Source organism: Cervus canadensis, chromosome 19 (assembly GCF_019320065.1).
Source record: "Cervus canadensis isolate Bull #8, Minnesota chromosome 19, ASM1932006v1, whole genome shotgun sequence".
Taxonomy (NCBI): Eukaryota; Metazoa; Chordata; class Mammalia; order Artiodactyla; family Cervidae; genus Cervus; species Cervus canadensis.
In genome coordinates this window covers 50636264-50658918 of record NC_057404.1, presented here as the reverse complement: position 1 = coordinate 50658918, position 22655 = coordinate 50636264, and the positions used below count along the sequence as shown (strand labels likewise).

At 38.2% G+C, this 22655-nt stretch overlaps 1 protein-coding gene across 50 annotated transcripts in view; it reads right to left on the bottom strand.

Annotated features, from left to right (window-relative positions):
• ANK2 (ankyrin 2) overlaps window positions 1-22655 on the bottom strand; it is a 696383-nt gene that overhangs the window by 209579 nt on the left and 464149 nt on the right. The gene's annotated exons all lie outside the window — the stretch shown is intronic.

The following is a 22655-nucleotide window of genomic DNA, read 5'->3' as shown; positions in this document are numbered from 1 at the left end:
AACCTCACAACATTTCTAGAGAGCTAAGGACATTAAGGTCAATGGGAATACATTCTGCTCTATTAAAGAGTATAAAAGAATCATTAAAATAAAAATAATTTTTACTGCTTTATTCCAAATCTTTGGCTACATTTGAAGATGAACTTATACTACCCCCACATCCACTGTTACCCATTCATTTTAGCTTCAGGAAGCTAGTGACTTTACTCTGAGCCTAGTATGGAGCCAAAAAGGAATAAAAAACTGAAAAGAAATGAAAGGTTTCTTCTTTCTTCCTTGACTGGTTTTCAGACGCATCTGAGGGAGAATACTGACTATGGGTCACTTGGCAGTCATCTGTCCTTATGATAGGGGAAAAACAGAAAGTTGCAAGGATGCTTTGAGGAAAGCAGATAGTGCTAGCCGGCAGGTGTGGGCTGGGCCAATACAGATTTTGTGATCCTAGTGATTTTGGAAAAACAAGATTAAATTTAAACCAGCTGACATAATACCAGATTCAAATCTCTTGGTAAAGATGATCACTCTGAGTGGAAACTACTTTCTAAGTCCTCATCTTAGAGTCCATTCCTCGCAAAACCTGATCCTGGGAAAATCAGCTGAATCCCCCCACCCCCACCAAAGAAAATGTCCAAAGGACATTTTAGAGATGTAGCCACAGACACCTTGCCTCTCTGACTTGCTGACAAAATCTTATTTTCAAACCTTAACACAAGGATGATGATAACTTCATTAGGTTCCAAGATACTGGCATCACTTTATAGGTCTTCTTGTGGTATAACATCTGACTAAAGAGGAAATGGGCTTCCCAAGTGGCATTAATGGTAAAGAACCTGCCTGCCAATGCAGGAGATGTAAGAGATGTGGGTTCAATCCCTGGATCAGGAAGATCCCCTGGAGGAGTGCATGGCAACCCAGCCCAGTATTCTTGTCTGGAGAATACCCATGGACAGAGGAGACTGGCAGGTTATGGTCCATAGGGTCGCAAAGAGTCAGACGCAACTGAAGCAACTTACCACGCACACAGATAAAAAGAGAAAACAGCAACCTACCTACAATAGTAGATCCCTATGAAAAGGGACCTACTAGAAAGGGAGATGCAGGTGGGATGGCTCTTAACCCACCTCCTTCCCTCTTGAAAGGACTCGGCAAGGGCCCTTGGCATACTCTCGGACCTATTTATTATGACTGGTGATGAAGTACACACATAGAAATGGAAGTGTTTCCTCTGGGAGTCTCAAATATGGAATTACTTGCAGACTGTTAGAATGATTTACACAAGGGAAGACTGAACACCCTAGGACAAAATTGCCTCACATTTAAGCCAAATACGACAATGCCATATATATTTACAAATCTGATAGATAATTTATGAGGCGTCGAAAGGTATGACTGAAATCTGCACATCTGGACTGCACGTTCAGAGCCTTCAGAAACATATCCCGGTGTGACTAACATAATGCTGCCTTCCTCCTCCCCACACGGCTGTGATCCTCACGCTTCATCCTTCCTGAAAGCTACGCTCATGGCAGGGTGCCCCCGGCATATCTGCAATGCTGCAGGGGCCGAATGGTGACTCATTTTGAAATGCCTATTCTATGGAAGTATTTGTGATTTGCAGCAAATTCTAAATTCCAGGAAGATTTCCCTCCTTCAAGTTTCTTGCCCCAGCACTTAAAAGTGAAACATGATAATACTTTGCATTATGCTCTGTCAATATCCCACAGGAAACATCAGTTATTACAAAACAACAATTAAATAGCATTAAGTCACAGAAAGTATGACAACATTATTTCCTATATCCAGGTTTCTAAAAATAAATCCACATGCTATATATTACATGGTCTTCCCAGGTAGTACTAGTGGCAAAGAATTTGCCTAGAGATGTGGTTTTGACTCCTGGATCGGGAAGATTCCCTGGAGGAGGGCATGGCAACCCACTCCAGTATTCTTGCCTGGAGAATCCCATGGACAGAGGAGCCTGGCGGGCTACAGTCCACAATGTCACAAAGAGTCCGACATGACTGAAGTGACTTAGTACGCACATATATTACATACTATATTAAAGATGATGCCTAGAAAGTACTTCCATCTGGCGGTACACAAGGCTTCATAATTATAAGCAACATTTATGAATGTCAAGCACTTCCCAGGTGGCGCTGGTGGTAAAGAATCAACCTGCTAATGCAGGCAAGACACGGGTTCAATCCTTGGGTCTGAAGATCCCCTGGAGTGAGAAGTGGCAACCCCCTCCAGTATTCTTGCCTGGAAAATTCCACGGACAGAGGACTCTGGCGGGCTACAGGCCATGGGGCCACAAAGAGTCAGACACGACTGAGCACATGAATGTTTACTGTGGATCAGGCACAGAGCTAAGAAGTCACATGCATTATATTGTGATTACAATAATATTAGGCGAAAGCAACTATTATTATTATGCTCATTTAATAGGTGAGGAAAGAGGTTTAGAAAATTTTCAAGGTCACAGAATTTTTCAGTGGAAGATCCTATATTTAACTCTTATTTCTCAGTTTCAAAGCTAGTCTTATCTGCTGTTCTCTCTCATCTGGGCAAGGTATCAAAGCAGATGTTACTGTAGATACCTAACCTCAGCTATAGGTTTAGTTGGTTTGTGATAACCTCAGTATGCCCTTGGTCTACCTATTTGTTCTGTAAATCTTGGCACTTGCTAGATAGAGTGCCTTAGCTAGAGAGAGAATTCTTGGCGGATAGCTCTAGCCTCAAATTTATCAGTCATCTATGCACTAGAGAAATGAAGAGTTGGCTTGAGACAAACTACTTAGAAACACATTCACTTCGGAATAAGGAAAGAGACAGTAAAGTACATACTGCATTAAAAAGCCAGTTGACTGTCTCTCTCTACATGCCTAACATGATCAAACTCACAGACTAAGATCAGGGTTCGCTATCATTCCTGTAAAAAAAAGAATGCCATGAACAGAGGTAGAGCCAGAGGGTATAGCTGACCCTGCACAAATGAAGAAATACCCAGAGACACCCTGTGAAAGCTTGGCGGGGGAGGTGCTGTTGTTGGTCTGAAGGGACTTCAGGTGTCATGGAGGGGTACCTATTAGACACTCTCAGAACGTTCCGTAGGGGTTGGGCATGACATTGAGGATTGCTTTTCCTGTTACATAATAACAAGTTTTAATAACTAATTTTCTCTTTTCTGAATCAAACTCCTAAAAAGTAAAGGCAAGTAAAAGACTTAAGGCCAATCCCTGGAATTCTAGCAAAAAAGAAAAGTCCCCAGTGTTTTAGACAGGCTAGAGTCAATAGAAAGGAAACACGTGAGCTATCCTGGCAAGTATCTCTTCAGCAGTGGAGTCATAGTAAATTTTGCTATAAGCTGTATTCTTCTAGAACCCTATTAAGGGATTTAGTTTTCCCAAAGTAAGAAAATGCATTAGAAATGGATTTTGCAAATGCAAGTAAGTGTGTTACTATAAAATGCTTTCAGAGCATGAGTTTCAAGAACAAACTTAAAATGAAACTTCAAAATGTCTATGTAGATACTGACATTATTGAAGGTTAAAGGTATAGATTGGTACAGAAGTACATATTTTTCTCCTACTTCCAGATAAACACTTGCAAGCCCTGTACTACAAAGAGGTCAATCTGTGATTAAAGCTCTTGACATAAGAGCTTAGGATAAACAGCTTTCGGTCTGGTTACCTTCAATCAACACAGAGATGAAAGAGGATTCCGGGACTCCTGGTGAGGGATGCAGCAATTTTTACTACGCTGTGTTTCCCTCTGAGTATGACAAAAGTAAGAATTTTAAAATTAAAATTAGGTATTAGTAGTGGGAGAGGCATGCTTTCAAAACAGACTGTAGTCTCTTGGCCTGACCAGGAGATTTCACACATAAAGAAAAAAGAAGGCAACAGCAATTCCTTTGAGAGCAAAGTCTGACATACAGACTAACTTTTTATGCTTTGTTGTTGTCTGTCCCTAGAACTCTCAATCCTAAAACCAACTGTGCTTATGCCTATATAAAGTCTGACTCTGAACAAGGCATTCAAATGCTGAGCTCCACTTATTTTAATCTGCAACAGATGGATGTCATTAAAACTTGTCCCTTTTACAACCCGAGTGTGGCATCTCAAGCCGAGAAAGAAAAATTTCCTCTTCAATTCTTCTTGACACAGTTCTGTACATTTTTTGATCTGAATGTTAGAAAAACAATACTTTCTCAGCATCCAGCAGAGCGGACATGAAAGGCAAGGAGGAATGTGCATTCACAGAGCCACATTACGGCCTGAAGGAGTGCTTCCCCGAAAGATCCAGGGGCTCACTCACAGGGGTCCTTGAGTTTGCGCCAAGATTTTGCAAAACGTCTATGTTTACAGTTCAATAACAGCCTCACAAGGAGAATATAAGCATGTTCCTGGTCATCTAGATGGCTACCCTTCTACGGAGTACAGCCATTTATCTTTGGTATGTGACTTTGGGTTTATAATTCAGTGCATAACAGGTAAAGCAGAGATGGAATACAGACAGAGGCATAATATGCAAAATATTTTGCCTTGGAGCAGACTCTGACTCTTGTGACCCCATGGACAGTAGCCCACTAGGCTCCTCTGCCCATAGGATTTTCCAGGCAAGAATACTGGAGTGGGTTGCCATTTCCTTCTCCAGGGGATCTTCCTGACTCAGGGATTGAACCTGGGTCTCCTGCATTACAGGCAGATTCTTCACTAACTGAGCTACAGACCCTGCATATTAGTAGGGACTTCCTTGACAGTTCAGTGGCTAAGACTGCAAGCTTCCTCTGTGGAGGGAGCAGGCTTGATCCTTGCTCAGGAAACTAAGATCCCACATGTCGCACAGAGTGGCCAAAAAAAAAAAAAAAACAAAAAAACTAACAAAACAATAAAGTTGCAAATAACAGGCTCAGATGCTATCTCGGTCTGATCCAACTTGTCATAACTATTGGCAGTAAGTATAACAGAAAATCCAGAGTAAAATGTTTTTCAGTTCCTAATTGCAGTGTTATTGGCTTAGGTACCTATCTTTACCACAGTACTAATTCCATCACCAAGTAAATGAAGAGAGTTTTAAATGATTATCAAAGAGCATGCCATTAATATTGGCTTCCCAGGTGGCTCAGATGGTAAAGCCTCCGCCTGCTATGTGGGAGACCCAGGTCCGATCCCTGGATTGGGAAGATACCCTGGAGAAGGAAATGGCAACCCACTCCAGTACCTTTCCCTGGAAATTCAAAAGAGTTGGACATGACTGAGTGACTTCACTTTCACTTTCAATATTGGCATTGGCAAAGTTCTCCGATAGCTTTATGTTTTTATTCCGAAGTAGGAAACAAAACTTTAAATGTATTAATAATGGTTGCAAAATAATAATAATAATAATAATAATAATGGTTGTATGACATGCTTCTAAAAATGTATGCTCTGTATTATTTTTATTTAGGGCAAATTCAGAAATACATTATAGAAATACAAGGTTAAATCTTTTTACTATTAAACCAACATCTGTGATTTAGTTTTACACAGTCCTGTCCATTCTATCACATTGGTGCTATTTTTTTTTTAATAATACTAGTTTTGTAGTTCTGTTCACGCTTAATTTGTAAAACTTGCATTTTAGTAATGGTCTAAGAGTTTAAGGAGTTTTATGTAGTTTGATTTTTACATTTAAATTACCACTATAGGGAATTCTGTGGCAGTCCAGTGGTTAGGACTCCAAGCTCTCACAGGCCAAGGGCCCATGCTTAATCCCTGCTCAGAGTGCTAAAATCCTACAAGCCACATGGTGAGGCCCCCAAAAGTGTTTTTAATTAAAAAAATAAATTAATGAATAGTCTAATAAAAATAGAAACACTAGAGGTTACAAACTGTTTTCATACTTCAAAGAGGGGAATATAGTATTAATATTTGAGAAGCTCACATCCTCTAGCGTGAATCAGCCACCAGCCTCAACTAACCTAGCAAGTGACACTGGGTACCTACCCTCAGTCTGGCTTATCCTACAGCCTCCACAAATATTTGCCAACCGATTAACCATAAGAAACCACATGTTCCTTCTGAAACTTAGGGAATTTGCTTATTTTCTTAGGATACAGCTATTCCTTTAAAAAAAAAAAAAAACGGGGTCATTTACCTGCCAACTCGGAGATCTACATTTCTACAGTAATACAAAATAAACAAAATGTATTAAAATCACTTGAGGGGAAAAATCTTAATATGAACATAATAAAATAAGGGACATTTCTACAATTCCTTAGGTCTTTTCTTAGGAATGCTGGATAAGTTAAAACTATGTCCAGCAAATCACAAGTTGGATGATCTTGAGTCTTTGTGGGTCTCAATTTCCTTATCAAAAAAATAAATGTACTTGATAGAATTGCTGTAAGAATGAAATATGGTTTGAACTGCTTAGCCCCATGACGGGCACAGTAGACACTGGCTGAGCTTTTTTTAACTGCAGTTTTTCTTGTAAATTATAAAGGCAAAACAACAATGGCAAATCAAAGCATAGATGCATACATATCATCTTCTTTAAAGAAGAAGGTGCTGCCAGAAGCCCAGAGTATTGGAAAGTATCCTGCTAACTGTTAAAAGTGTCCTAACTGTATAAACACTTTACACTGCAAAAGCCCACTTAGTTTCAATTCAGCTGGCCACTAATAACAAAAACTGTGACAAAACATAAGTTTGTACACTGCAGCTCAAACATGCTGATTAAGCTACATTTTTAGTGTCATTTAACTGGTCTTTACACTGCAACTAAATGGGAAATGCTGAAGGAGCTCTGATCTTCAGAAAGAATTAACATAACCTCTCGAAAGGTTGTTTTTACTTCCTTGTGACATATGTTTTAAGAATTTTAGTTCAGATATAGGTGTTTCCATTTTTACTTTTAAAATGTTACTTAAGATAATCAATGATTAACACATAAAATTGAGAATTGGTATCAAAACAATATCTAACTTCAATTAAACAAATAAATTGTACCTGAATATTTCAAGCAAATACCTATTTGGTATGCAAGATCGTTTGAAATTACTTTTAAATAAAGACAAAGATTTTTTTCTTAACTTCTTATGACATTTTGACATTTGATTTGCACTAGCACACTAAATCAGAGAAGGCAATGGCACCCCACTCCAGTGCTCTTGCCTGGAAAATCCCAGGGACGGGGGAACCAGGCGGGCTGCAGTCCATGGGGTCGCTAAGAGTTGGACACGACTGAGCGACTTCACTTTCACTTTTCACTTTCATGCGTTGAAGGAGAATGGCAACCCACTCCAGTGTTCTTGCCTGGAGAATCCCAGGGACGGGGGAGCCTGGTGGCTGCCGTCTATGGGGTCGCACAGAGTCGGACATGACTGAAGTGACTTAGCAGCAGCAGCAGCACACTAAATACATTTTTTCATTATCAGTGTTCTCCCTGAGATTATTATCCATGAGAACTGCCTATAGGATACCAATTCCACACCTATTCTGCAAAACTATTTAAGATTTCTGAATCCCTTATCAATCCTTATATAATTCTTCAAAAGAGAGTTAAACTAGAATATTATATACAGGGGAAATAGAAATGAATGAACCACACCCACATGGAACATTGACAGGGGTCACAAAAATAATGCTAAGCAAAATAAGTCAGACCCAAGAAAGGACACCTTCATGACTCCATTTATTAAAGTCCAAAAACTGACAAAACTAACTATACTCTTAGAAAACAGAATAGCAATTTCTGGGAGGTGGCAGAAAGGAGATTTTTGTTGCTGGTAATATGATAGTTCTACTTGCTTATTCTGGGTGTTGTTAAATGGGTATGTAAACTTCGTGAGAAATATCAAGAGAAACATTATATAAAAGCTATGTATTTCCATATGTATGCTATAATTAAAAGAAACATTCACTTTAAAAAGATGGTGACACTGAAAAATTAGTTGTTCCTAACTTACACAATGTTGACAAAAATCACTGAAGAGTAAATAGATGAAAAAATCAGTATTCAAAAGCAAAATCTTTTTCTTACTGTGGAGGCAGTTTTTCTAATGCAGATTATTCATATTATGCAGGGCTTCCCAGGTGGCACTAGAGGAAAGGAATCCAGCAGCAAATGAAGGAGACCAAGAGATGGATCCCTGAGTCGGGAAAATCCTCTGGAGTAGGAAATGGCAGAGTTCAGAATTCTTGCCTGGAAAAACTACACGGACAAAGGAGCCTGGCGGGCTACCATCCATCGGGTGGCTGAGTCAGACACAACTGAATGACTTGCTCTTTTACTTTCAAGGTGTCACACAGTCAAGAAAGAAACAATGTAGACTATTAAGTACGCAAGGCTATGGACTTGAACTCAAAATATGGTTGCTAAGTCAAATTCTAGAGCATTTTTTTATTATACTATTCTAATAGCACTCCTCTGGTCTTCAAAAATATTTAACATGAATCCAGGAAAACCAGATATGGCTCAGAGATCTTGATTGCCAAGTCTTCTAGGATAAATAGAAGTAAGTTGTTAGAGATAATTTTATACCTTAAAAATTTTCTGCATCACTTTTTTGAACACTGAGTCAAAATATTAATAATGTAACAATATCTTTCCTCAGTAAATTAAAAATATGGCAAGAACACAAAAAGCTTAAATCAAAAAATCATTGTAATGTACATTTGATTGATAACTATTTTATACTTCAGATTCCCTGTGATTTATATACAGATATATCCATTTTTAATTATTTCTTTATTTTTAATTATTAAACAGAAGAAATATGAATTCCTCAGTTAGTATATCATCAGACAGTAGAAGTCTGACTTGAAAAGTAACTCTGTTTTGCTGACATGAGTTTGATTTAATAAAAATTACAAATAAGACATACTGAAACCTTCACTAAAATGGGAACTTTTACAAAGAAAAGGTAGAAACTTTCTTAAGTGTTTATAAGTTTCAGTTTTCTACTGAACATTAAAACAACTTTTCCTAAGTCAGGAAAATCAACAGGTTTTGATTATTTATATTCTAGCTATATGTTCTGCCTATGACTACAAAACGCCTACAGAACTCAGAAATTCTGTCACAAAATACAACATGTCAATTTTTTTTCTGAATTTAAATGGGAAGATAGTAATGGCTCCACCACAATACTTACAAATCTAAGGAAATCAGAAAAAGGGAAACATTTTGCCATAGCTATAAGTCAGACATTAGATTAAATAGTTTGAGGTTCGTCTTAAAAATTTAAATTTTAGAACAATGCAACTGAATGCTTCAGATTGTTTCAAGGGATAAGATCCTCTGTGAAAGTGAAAGTGATAGTCACTCAGTCATGTCTGACTCTTTGCGGACCCCATGGACTGTAGCCCTTCAGGCTCCTCTGTCCATGCGGATTCTCCAGGCCAGAATACTGGAGTAGGTAGCCATTCCCTTCTCCAGGGGATCTTCCCAACCCAGGGAGGAAACCCAGGTCTCCTGCACTGCAGGCAGATTCTTTACTATCTGAACCACCAGGGAAGGCTTCAATTACACAAACAGATTAAAGGTAGTACTATAGTCAGTCAGCTAAGCACCTTAATAATTGCTTTAAACTGTTTATCTATAGTTAATATTCCTTCCTAAAGAGCATATTCCACTTGGAAAAAAATGGCATATGATCAGGAGATTGTGACATCCCACTTTCAGCCATTACAGGTTCCTCTTGGTGTAGCGGGATCCTGTCACATTTCATGCCATTTACCACCCCTAACACTACTGTCTGAACTGATGTATTTGAAAAGTTCTGCTTTATTTATGTTCAGAATGCTAACAATGCAAAGGCCAGCAAAAATATTCTACAAATCTTATATTACTGAATATTAGTTTCTCCGTAATATTCGCTAATTTTCTCAATAGTCGACGTAACACGGAAATCTGCATTTCACATGCCAACAACAAAAATAATGAATACTCAGATTTCATATATATGCATTAATATTTGATATTTGTTTTTCTCTTCCTGATTTCTGGAAAAATAGTGCTGGTGAACCTATTTACCGAGAAGAAATAGAGACAAACATAGAAAACCGTCTGGTGGGAACACTGGAGGAAGGAGAAGGTAGGACCAATTGAGAAAGTGGCATAGACATAAATACACTATCATGTATAAAGTAAATAACTAGTGGGAAACTGCTGCCCAACCCAGCACTCTGACAACCTAGAGGGGTGGAATGGGGGGCGGGGGGTCGTTGAGTGGGGGGTGGGAGGGGTGGGGCCGGGGCGGGCTGAGGCTTAGGAGAGAGAAAACCGAAGTCAGAAGTGGCTCAGTCGTGTCAGACTCTTTGCTACCCCATGGACTGTAGCCTACTAGCCTCCTCCATCCATGTAATTTTCCAGGCAAGAGTACTGGAGTGGGATGCCATTTCCTTCTCCAGGGGCTCTTCCCGACCCAGGGATCGAACCCGGGTCTCCTGCATTGCAGGCAGACGCTTTACCATCTGAGCCACCAGGGAAGCCCCTTATGAGGGAGGGGATAGATATAAATATGACTGATTTGTGTTGATGGATGGCTGAGACCACTACAACACTGTAAAGCAATTATCCTCCAATTAAAAAACTAACGAAAACCTAGAGTTCCACAATAGAAATTTAATAGCACACACCACATCTGTATAGGACTGAATTCTAAGCAGTTCTCTACTATTGCTTTGGGATCTCCAACTAGTATTAATTGAGGGTAAAACACTGAAAACTTATTTTTAAAACAATCTGTATCCCAAGCCTAATATCTTTCCTAATTTCCAATGAACTGGACATCTCCGTAAAAATGTTCTGCCAGCATCTTAAACTTAAAAGAACATGGGCCAAAGCTTGGAACAGATTATCAAGCTTTCTGTCAGTATACACAAATCCCCAAAGGAATTTCCCTTTGCCCAGCACTGGCCATAATAAGAGTAGGTTTCATAAATGAATAATAACCTACCATAATAACACTCCAGTCAGAAGAAAAAAGACAGAGCTTTTGATATAATTTGGTAACAACTGCTTATTTAATTCTTTCCTTAAGAAATATTCTCTATACAAAACTCTTCTCATTCCCTGACTAATCTGTGTGTTAAAATATTACAGAGCCTTTGGGAGGAAAGATATATTAGCGTTTATCCCACTCAAGGATCAGGATAAATGAACCTGAATTACATTTTAGTCTCCTTTGAAGGCCTTTAGAACTGTCGTGATATGAAAAAAATAAACCCAACCAAGTGAAAATGTCTTTCATCAATTCTTTATTATGCTGGGCATCCTACAGTGTTAATTTACTATTGCCCCCTTGAGGTAGGCACTGAATTTCTATCCCCATTGGTCTGATTATTCATCCTTAGACCATCTGTTCTGAAGCAGACATCACTCAGTCAAAAGCAGCTTCGTGACACAGCACAAATGAGGCGCTGACCGCACCCCCACATACTGCGTACACGAAAACGTTGATTGCTTCTCTAGTACTGAATTATTCAAGACTGAACAAGAAAATACACTCTTCCAAGGAAAGCTTTACAATGGCTTACCTTAACATATGACCACTATTTTAAAAGAACTTGCATATATTTTTCAGTTCTTACATTGTTAATTTTAGTATGGGCCTCCTAAAACTCACATGGAAATATAGAAGGGTTTTCTGCTTACAATAGTCCAGTGTACATCTGTAATTGTCAGTCAGATGGATTTTTTAGAAGGGTATCACTTATTTACAGCTCAGCAACCACATACAGTGACAACCTGACTCTACTTGTTTAAAATGTAACCCGGAACTCATTTCCCATTTATGGGAAGTCATTTCCCATAAAAGACCAGTATAGAGAAAATGCATCAAAACTGAGCAACTCAATTTTTTAATTTTACCTTTTTGAGTACGTATGTTATATAATATTAATATTCACTCCAGAATAACATAAGAATTTGAATTCATTACTTTCTAGTATCATTTTTGTCCCAAGACGATATTTTAATTTCTTGGAATAACAGAGCTAAGAACTCTGTTTGTGCCACTCTTGGCATTTCTATTTTTTTTTTAAATCTTTCTAATTACTGGGTGTCAGGAATTTCAGCATGATAATTATGTTGCTTATTGGAAATAATTTGAGTCACTAGTCCCTTTGGTTAAACTGCTCTTAAGTTTATTGTTATCTATAAAATGGCAAAAGCCAACCCTTCTAATGTGCATATAATTTTTGAGAAGTTGTTTATTCAACCCATTCTCCAAAGTATGTGGGTCCCAAAGGAGTATGTACAGTTTTCAGACTCTTCTGCAATTTGTGATGATCTACATGGAAAGCAAAATTCCAATTCTCAAAAAGTCTGCATTATGCTAAATATAACATACAAAATCATTTTTCACATTCATTTCTTGACTCTATTTATGCTGGTCCAGTGGTGCACAGTTGAATGTCAACAAAACTTTAAAGTTAAATTTAAAAAATACCTAAAGGATATACAACATGTGTATTGCATAAGAAGGAAATCATTTCCCAGTTTGAGTAATTTTATTAACTTGATTAAATTACTGAAAAGATAAATGTGTACAAATCAGAAAAATCAAACCTTCAGTTTGGAAAAAGTGAAAACAAATTAGTAAAAAAACAAATTATTTTTATAATAAAATATACATATAGGATGGATAAACAACAAGGTCCAAATGCATAGCACAGGGAATTATAATCAGTATCCTTTTAAAAATCATAAGGGAAAGAATATGAAAAAGAATATGTATATATATGTGAGTCACTTTTTTGTACACCAGAGACTAACAAAATTGTCAATCAACTATGCTTCAATAAAAAAAAACTTAAGTAATTAAAAGAATTTAACCAGTTCTTTATAAGAAGTTATTTAGTTGAGAATAAGACAACTTTGAAGCCAAGCAGCGTGTTAAATTGGAGAAGGCAATGGCAACCCACTCCAGTGCTCTTGCCTGGAGAATCCCAGGGACGCCGAAGCTGCTGTCTATGGGGTCGCACAGAGTTGGACACGACTGAAGTGACTTAGCAGCAGCAGCAGCAGTATGTTAAATGCAAAGAATTAAAAGTAGAAAAATAAACTTGATTTATCCCCTCATTTATCGCATCACTTTGGCCACCTCATGTGAAGAGGTGACTCATTGGAAAAGACCCTGATGCTGAGAGGGATTGGGGGCAGGAGGAGAAGGGGATGACAGAGGATGAGATGGCTGGATGGCATCACCAACTCGATGGACATGGGTTTGGGTGGACTCCGGGAGTTGGTGATGGACAGGGAGGCCTGGCGTGCTGTGGTTCACGGGGTCACAAAGAGTCAGACATGACTGAGCAACTGAACTGAACTGAACTGAACTTATCCCCTCAAAGGCTTCCCAGGTAGCTCAGTGGTAAAGAATCTGCCTGCCAAAGCAGGAGACACAAGAGACTTGGGTTCTATCCCTGGGTCAGGAACAATCCCTAGAGTAGGAAATGGCAACCCACTCCAGTATTCTGTCTGGAAAACTCCATGGAGATAGGAGCCTGACAGGCTACAGTCCATGGGGTGACAGTGACTGGGCGATTGAGCACACATACATCCCCTCGAAAGATTTTAAGATCTGCATTTAAAAAATATTTTTTAGCTGCAACATAGTCCATGAATTAGATAGAAGTGGGCAAAAATGGATCCATGGATATCCATTTAGAAACAGTAGTCCAAGCAATAAATGCTTGTTTGTTTTATAACATATTTTACATTTGGAACATATAATAGGAATAGCAACACAGTATTTTACAACGTTCCTGGTGATGAGTTAGGAGGAAAACACAGCAGGCATAGGACTAGCAAGTGAAATGTTATAGTGGTAGGGAAGAACACAGTATGCAGGAAATTATGAGTAATGCAGTGTGGTGCATTACAAAGTTGGAAATGACAAAGAAGTTAAAATTCTCAGCGTAAGGCAGCGCCCAGAGTATGAATGTTCTTCCATGCTATAATAAGAAGACTGAATATTACCCTTTAGGTGAAAGGGCAGGAACTGCCAAGATCAGAATGCTGTCCTCAAAATAATCACTGGAGTAACATATGGAGGGTGAGTTAGAGGTAAAGAGAATGAAGTCTGTAAGATAATTTGGATACTATTGCAATGGTCCTGGTGAGCAACGTTTCAGGGACAGCAATGTGAAAAAGGAAGTGATTTGTCATACATGCAGGGGAAAGACGGCATACAACTTGGGGAAATTGAATTTAAGGGTTTATGGAAAAGACGAAATTAAGGAAACCTTGGAAACATCTAGCTTTGGTACGTAATGAGCAAAAATACTAATCAAGATCAGAAAATTAGGGAAACCGAATACCTAAAATTGGAGAGAACACAACAGTGAGATTTTGGTCTAATGAAATCTGATGTGCTATCACAGCATGGTAGTGTGTTGGAAATACAAGACTAAAAGGTCCAGGAGAGTGTGTGGACTACAGACAGAGGCCACGGTGTAGCTTCTGGGAGATGGTCTGGGTATTTTTGCAGTGATACTAGATTTGTCTTCATTCCTTTCCATTTCTCTGTCAATAAGACTGCTAAGAATAGGGAAGCACTTCTTGTGTTGCCTGTGGAAGCAAACACTGTTGACCTATCAACATCTTGCATGAATGCCAGGAAGTGCTGATAAAATAAATATTGCAAGGTGTACGTATACTTCAGTATACATGTATATGCATACACCAGAGAGACTAAAACAGAAATCTGTACAGGAGATTTCTCATGAGCTCAGGATACTGACAGCATGCAGCTGACGTTTCCCCAAAGACCAGGGCACAACTGCAGTACCGCTTTGTCCACAGTGGATGTGACCTGCTGTAGCTTTCTAAATTTACCCTTGTGCTATGTATGAACTGTAATTGTCTAGAATGGTTCTAGCTATTCAGTTCTAACTCTATGAAAGGTAAAGAGCCTCCTTAACCTTACACTGAAATGTAAAAAAGGTATGGAAAAGTGGCTTTAAAAAGAAATGTGAAAAAAAAGTAAGAAAGAAATGTGTTTAATTAATTATAGTACCTGTAACATGGCAATGGAAAAGGACTAGCAAATCAAGTATTTGTAGCTGGCACTGCCTTAAAAAAATTTTTTTTAGCTTATACTACAAAATCTCTGTTGGAAATCAGTCAATAAAAACTCCTCCAGTTATTACTGCATTTCACGGAATATCTGAACTTCTTCTGAGGCAGCTTTCAAAACAAATTCTTGATTTGTTGGGGTAAGAGTATTGGCATCAACTCCAAAGAGAATTTTGAAAAGTAAGGGATCTCCTAATTTAAACATAACTAAAACCAAAAGTAGGGTTAATTCATCTCATGAAATTAAGCTTTGCTTCAGATGCTCAAGACCGCTTTTAAAAAATTGAGCTTAAGCCAGGTTTTAATGAGAAATGGAGAATTCTCTATTAGTTGTTTTTTATTATTTGACTTCTACAGTTCAGTTCAGTTCAGTTGCTCGGTCGCATCCGACTCTTTGCGACCCCATGAACTGCAGCACGCCAGGCCTCCCTGTCCATCATCAACTCCTGGAGTTTACTCAAACTCATGTCCACTGAGTCGGTGATGTCATCCAACCATCTCATCCTCTACCGTCCCCTTCTCCTCCTGCCTTTAATTTTCTATAAGAATTTGTATTAAGTGGATCCTGTGGGTCTATTTCCAGGGGCTTGGGAAAACTTCTTCACAACACCCTCCCAACCTACCCTTCTCCCCTCAAGTCTGACCAAGTTCCATCACTCTGGGGTCCCAAAACACCCCGAGAATCATTCAGTCATTCATAAACACTTGCTGACTACTAGTTATAAGCACAACATTGCACTAAATGTTGTGAATGGCTATAGCAGGATCCCCAAACATATGCTCACATATCTATCTCCCCAACTAGCCTGACCCTCCAGGATAGATGAGGCCATGACTTATTCATCTTGGATGTCTCCACTGCCCAGCACAGGGTTTAACAGAGAGTAGATCAATAAACCTTTGTGGAAATAAGATAAAATAAAGGAAGAAGTTCAACAAAGTGAAACTGGCCAAATAGACATATGAAGCAGCACTGGTCACTATGAATTAAACTAATGAAAAGTTTGGTGAATCAAGTACATTTTCTCAGTACTAAATTTTAAAACTTGGTTTAAAATCGACATGTATACACTATCGTGTAAAATGGATAGCTAGCGGGAAACTGCTATATAACACAGACTATATGACAGCCTGGCGTGCTGTGAAAGCCTAGAGGGGTGGGATGGGGGCGGGGAGGGAGGCTAAAGAAGGGGAGGATTTATATGTAATTATGACTGATTCTCGCTGTACCGCACAAGCCAACACAACACTGTAAAGCAGTTTTCTGCCAATTAAAAAATAAATTAAAAAATAAAATCCTGATTAGCAACATTTATACTCGTTATGTTAATTCACCTTTATAATCCTATTAGATAACCACAATAAAATCAAATCCTGCCTAACTCTTCCTAAGGGTATGTGAATACAGAGTAATGGGGTCAGGATGCCCTCCAACTATGGGACTGCCCCGAGACTCAGCAGTAAAGAAGTTGCCTGAAATTCAGAAGACACAAGTTCGATCCCTGGGTTGGGAAGAGTCCCTGGAGGAGGACATGGCAACCCACTCCAGTACTCCTGCCTAGAGAATCCCATGGACAGAGGAGCCTGGCGGGCTACTGTCCATAGGGTTGCAAAGAGCCAGACACGACTAAAGCTACTTAGCACGCATGCACGCCCTCCATCTGTATCATTATTATCTTACAGTTGAAATCATGGGAAAACTGTTATACTTAACAATGGAATTGGTTAGATAGGCCATGGACTCAACATTCTCTGAGCTAAATTAGTTTAACAAATAACTGCCAACTATGACATTAGTAAAGAAATTAAACACAGAAAGAAATGGTATTTTACTGATACTGACTACATAGAACTATTAGTATCCTGTTTCTCAGAAATAATAAACTATAATTTTATTATTATAAAATTGCTATTATTGCTAAAATTGTTACACAATTTTCAATAAAATTGTTTAAATTGTTATTGTTTTATTATTATAAAATTGTTCTCTTCTGGAGGGGGAAACTTTACAAAAAGCAGTAACATAAGCTTCCATTATTGTAAAAATTATCCAAAGAAGAAGGGATTATAATGTCTAACAATACACAGTGATACACAGCACTGTTATAATGTAGAACAACACACAGTAATACATCGCACTATCCCCAGTAGTTACAATAAGACTAACTTCTAAACAAAAGAGATGATTGGCATGTTTAAATTATTTTGACCAAGACACCAATGAGAGAGGCTATTTTCTTTTAGAATTACTATGCATATAAAATACCTCACTTCACTCATAGGGAAACTATATATTTAATTCTACCTCCACATTCTTATATGAATATCTATCTGTAACAAGATATATAAAATTAAACTAATATATATGTGCACAGGTGTATGTGTGGTGTGTATGTAAGAATTTGTGTGGAGAGTGAAAAAGACAACCTACTGAGTGGGAGAAAATATTTGTAAATGATGTGATGGATAAGGGGTTAATATTCAGAATATATAAAGAGCTTATACAACTCAACATCAAAAAATCAAACAATTCAATTTTTTAAAAAAAGGGCAAAAGAACTGAACAGACATTTTTCCAGAGAAGAAATGCAAATGGCTAACAGGCACATGTAAAGATGCTTAACATCACTAACCATCAGGGAAACGCAAATCAAAACCACAGTGAAATATCAGCTCACACCTGTCAGAATGGCCATCATCAAAATGACAGAAAATAACAAATGGTAAAAACGTGGAGAAAAGAGAACCTTTGTATACTGTCAGTGAGAATGCAAATTAGTGCAGCCATGGGGGGAAACCGTGAGGAAGTTTCTCAAAAAACTACGAACAGGACTTCTATGTGACTCAGCAATTCCATCCTGGGTATACACCTGAAACAAACCAAAACTACGAATGCAAAGAGATCCCTGCACACTGATGTTCATAACAGCATTATTTACAATTGTCAAGATGTGGAAGCAACCTAAATGTCCATCAACATAGGAATGGATAAAGCTGGGAGATACATACATATACATAAATACACACTCTATGTAGCAATACGTGAAGTGAGTGAAGTCGCTCAGTCGTGTCCGACTCTTTGCGACCCCGTGGACTGTAGCCCACCAGGCTCCTCCGTCCATGGGATTCTCCAGGCAGGAGTACTGGAGAGGGTTGCCATTTCCTTCTCCAATCGTCAGCCATAAAAAATGAAATTTTGCCATTTGTAGCAATATGGATGGACTTGGGGGGTATTATGCTCAGTGAAATAAGTCAGAGAAAGACAAATACTGTCTGATATCACTTATATGTGGAATCCAAAAATACAACAAACTCGTGAATGTAGCAAAAAAGAAGCAAACTCACAGACACAGAGAACAAACTAGTGGTTACCAGTGGGGAGAGGAAAGGAGGGGCATTAAAGGAGTAGAGGAGCTTAGGAGTAGAGGAATTAGTGATATTAGCCATTATGTATAAAATAAGCTAGAAGGATATATAACTTACAGCATAGGGAATATAGCCAACACCTTATAAATTTATTCATAAATGGAGTGTAACCTTTAAATATCGTCAATCACTATACTTATAATTTACATAATATTGTACATCAACTATACCTCAATAAAAATAAAAAACAAAAGATGTTTAGATTGTGCCATTTCTGATTAGCAATGTTTAATATGGGAACCCAGCACATAATACGAAGCTTGATGAGAATTTGGGTATATGTTAAAATCCTGTGGCATCCCAACAAGGTACAGTCCTTTATAGTTGGAGAAGCTCCACTTCTATTTGGTTTCCTTTTCCTGTTGGGCTTTCCTGGTGCTCAGACAGTAAAGAATCTACTTGCTGTAGCATCGAAACATGTATACTATTAAGTGAAACAGATCGCCAGTCCATGTTGGATGCATGAGACAAGAGCTCGGGGCTGGTGCACTGGGATGACCCAGAGGGATGGGATGGGGAGGGAGGTGGGAGGGGGTTCAGGATGGGGAACACATGTAAATCCATGGCTGATTCATGTCAATGTATGGCAAAAACCACTACAATATTGTAAAGTAATTAGCCTCCAACTAATAAAAATAAATGGAAAATAAATAAATAAATACAGACAGGGGTATAGAAAAGAATTTCAAAGCACAGCAAAAAATTTAACATAATTTTAATTGACCAACAGAAGAATTAAAAATATAATTAGGATATTAAAAAAAAAAGAAGAAGAATCTACTTGCAATGCAGGAGACCTGAGCCAGGAAGATGCCCTGGAAAAGGCAATGGCTACTCACTCCAGTATTGTTGCCTGAAGAATTCCATGGACAGAGGAGCCTTGGGCACTACAGTCCAGGGAATCACAAAAAGTCAGACACAATAGAGCAATGAACACTTTCCCACATGTAAGAAGTGTGGCATATTTTAGCAGTTCAGTTCCCTCTACTAATGGTATCTTTTCATAGATTTAACTATTAATTTAACATTAATTATGTAAAGTAATCATTACAAAGATTTAGCCTGACCTAAAGCCTTTCTCTTCTAGTTATAATTTCAAGTAAGAGAATTAATTACACGTGTTTTGATTACGGTCACTACACTTTTGTTCACTATGTTCTGTTCAAAGATAATTGTCAAAGGCACATTGAACAAGTCAACTGTTCACCATTTTTACAAGATTTGTGCACATTTATGTAGTTTTAGTGATTTTTTCCCCTAAATTTAAAAATTATTTTCCTATAGAATATGAACTGACATATACCATGTCAGAATCCTGTGGGACTTCCTCGGTGATCTCTGCGCTTCCACTGCAGGGGGTGCAAGTCCAATCCCTGGTCAGGGAACTAAGATTCCACATGCTACATGGTGCGGCCAAAAAGATAGAAAACAAAAAAAGAATTATACATGCCACATAGATCTGCTTTGTTTTAAGGCATTTTTCTACTCATGAGACTGTGTGACGTGCAGTCTGCTTCGTGTGGTTACACGATGGCTATTCAACTTCCTGAAGGAATGAATAATAGTTTGTACTTTCTGTCTTTCTCACACTTACTACTACAATATTAACTGTAGGCTAATCCCACTATATGCCAAAATATTTATGTTCACATTTAATAAAACACACAATTGAAGAAACTGAGGTTCAGTTATATTAAAGCACTTGTCCATGGATATTTGGTAATAAGTGTCAGAGCTGTGAGTGGTACCCAGTCAGCATTACTCCAGAGGCCATGAGCATATCACCATATGATACCACCTCCCTGGTTCTGCCCAAAGGTGCCATATATCTTTCCACTATTGAATGCCTTGAAGAAGCGTCTGCTGCTTCCTGTTCTGGGGGTAGATTACTGCAGTCAGATTGGTGGCCCCAGTGATCATGTTCTGATTGCCCTTGACACCCAACTCCCTCTCCTGTGCTGGGGCAGGGCCTGAAGTTTGAGCATACGGCACTGACGCCGCTGGAATATCAAGATTTCTTTTCTTTTTTCTTTATTTTTTATTTTTTTTATTAGTTGGAGGCTAATTACTTCACAACATTTCAGTGGGTTTTGTCATACACTGATACGAATCAGCCATAGAGTTACACGTATTCCCCATCCCGATCCCCCCTCCCACCTCCCTCTCAAGATTTCTTTTCTTTAATATTGCTAACTCAAGAGTTGTGACTCTCAGGGACTCAATCACAGTACTTCAAAATATTATTGCATATTATACTCAACAAGTGAATCCAGAGCAATGTCTCCATCACCCTTGTTATTACTACGATGCACAGGGAAAAAGTTTCAAGCTCCGGAGCACAGCAGGCTTCAAAGACAACATTTGTTCCTCTGTTTTCAAAACAGCATGCAGACTTTTACGAGCTTGTACTGACATATTTTCCTGAGTGGGATTTAAACCTGGACTGCTTCCAAAGTGGATGAAACCTCTCTCAGCTGTTCTTAATTAATCACCATACCTGGTATTTAAATGTTGATTACACCTATACAAACTTATAATAGTAAATCTTGTTTTCCCAGTAAAAATTTAGTAAAATGTACCTATAGAAAGTCCTCTCTTCCAAATCAATTGAAAAGTTAAATGTAGAATAGTAAATAATAATTTATTATGCAACCTAAAGGATACAGAAAAGCATATTCCATCAGAGTATTTGTCTAAAACTATATAACTTTCTGGGCTTCCCAGGGGGCACGAGTAGTAAAGAACCCACCTGCCAATGCAGGAGACCTAAGAAACTTGGGTTTGCTCCCTCTGGGTTGGGAAGATTCCCTGGAGAAGGGCATGGCAACCCGCTCCAGTGTTCTTGTCTGGAGAATCCCATGGACAGAGGAACCTGGTGGGCTACAGTCCACAGAGTTGCACAGAGTCAGACAAGACTGAAGTGACTTAGCATGCACATATAACTCTCTAGGCTCTTTAAATCCTTTTTTGCTTTTAAAATCTCCCTTCTCTTAAAAAAAAAAAAACAAACCTGGGGGAATCACTATAAAAGCATATACATATTCTCATAGAACATTTTAAAAATGACTTAAAGGGAATTCCCTGGCAGTCCAGCGGTTAAGACTTGGCGTTTATCCCCGGTCAGGTAATTAAGATCCCATAAGCCTCGCAGCACAATCAAAAAATAAAATAAAAAATACACTAAAGAAAAACAGCCAGTAGCTCTCGTTCCATTACTCAAACTTAACACTGCTTATTTCGATGTATTTTCTTTTAGAAGTTTTCTCATGTACACTGTATTTATGCATATAAATAATATTTTTACAAAGTTGGGATAATAATACCTTGTTTTCTACTTTTAAAAACTAACATTACTTCATGTACATGAGCTGTTCAAGCAAATCTGTTGAGTGAATGGTCTATTTTCAAAAGCCTGTAAATTAAAGTAAACCCAATGAATTTAAATAAACAAATAAAAATAAAACTAACATTACCAAATTAATAATGCTGACATCACTCAAAAATTGTAAGGGAGATTCAAAATCTCATATAGTAATTTATAGTTGGGTTACAACTTTTTTTTTAGCTTTCCCTAATTATTTGTAGAACTAGTGCCTTTGTTTCCATTGTTGTCAAGAATGCTATAATAGGGACTCCCCTGGGATTGATATTTTTACACCCTTTTATTTATTTTATTTTTTATTCTCTTGCTGTTTTCCACATCTAAGTCAACTGTTCATTATAATAGATCTAGTCCCAATACCAAATCAAGTGGTTAGCAGCAGACCAGAAGGCACCCCAGGATCAATAATTTGGCTGGCGATCTCAGGGCTAGGGTCTGACACATAGCTAGAACTGCATGGGTCACACTTTAAATGGAAATGGAAGCTGCCCTGTCCATCTGGATTACTGTTTAATTCTTCAAAGAATTCACTAGTGAGTTTACACAAGCCAACACCAAAGAAAAGACAGACTCTTTCATCTGTATTTATATATTAATACTATATCACAAAAGAAAGAAAGAAAAGAGTATGGAGACAATGGAGTTCACTATTTACTTTCTTGGAAAAAAAACTGATTTAATACTTAATTTTACAGGTCTTTTAGAAACGCACATATACTTTTTCAAACTGAAAATAGAGTGAATATTTAACACCTCACATTAGTTAATGTATTATACT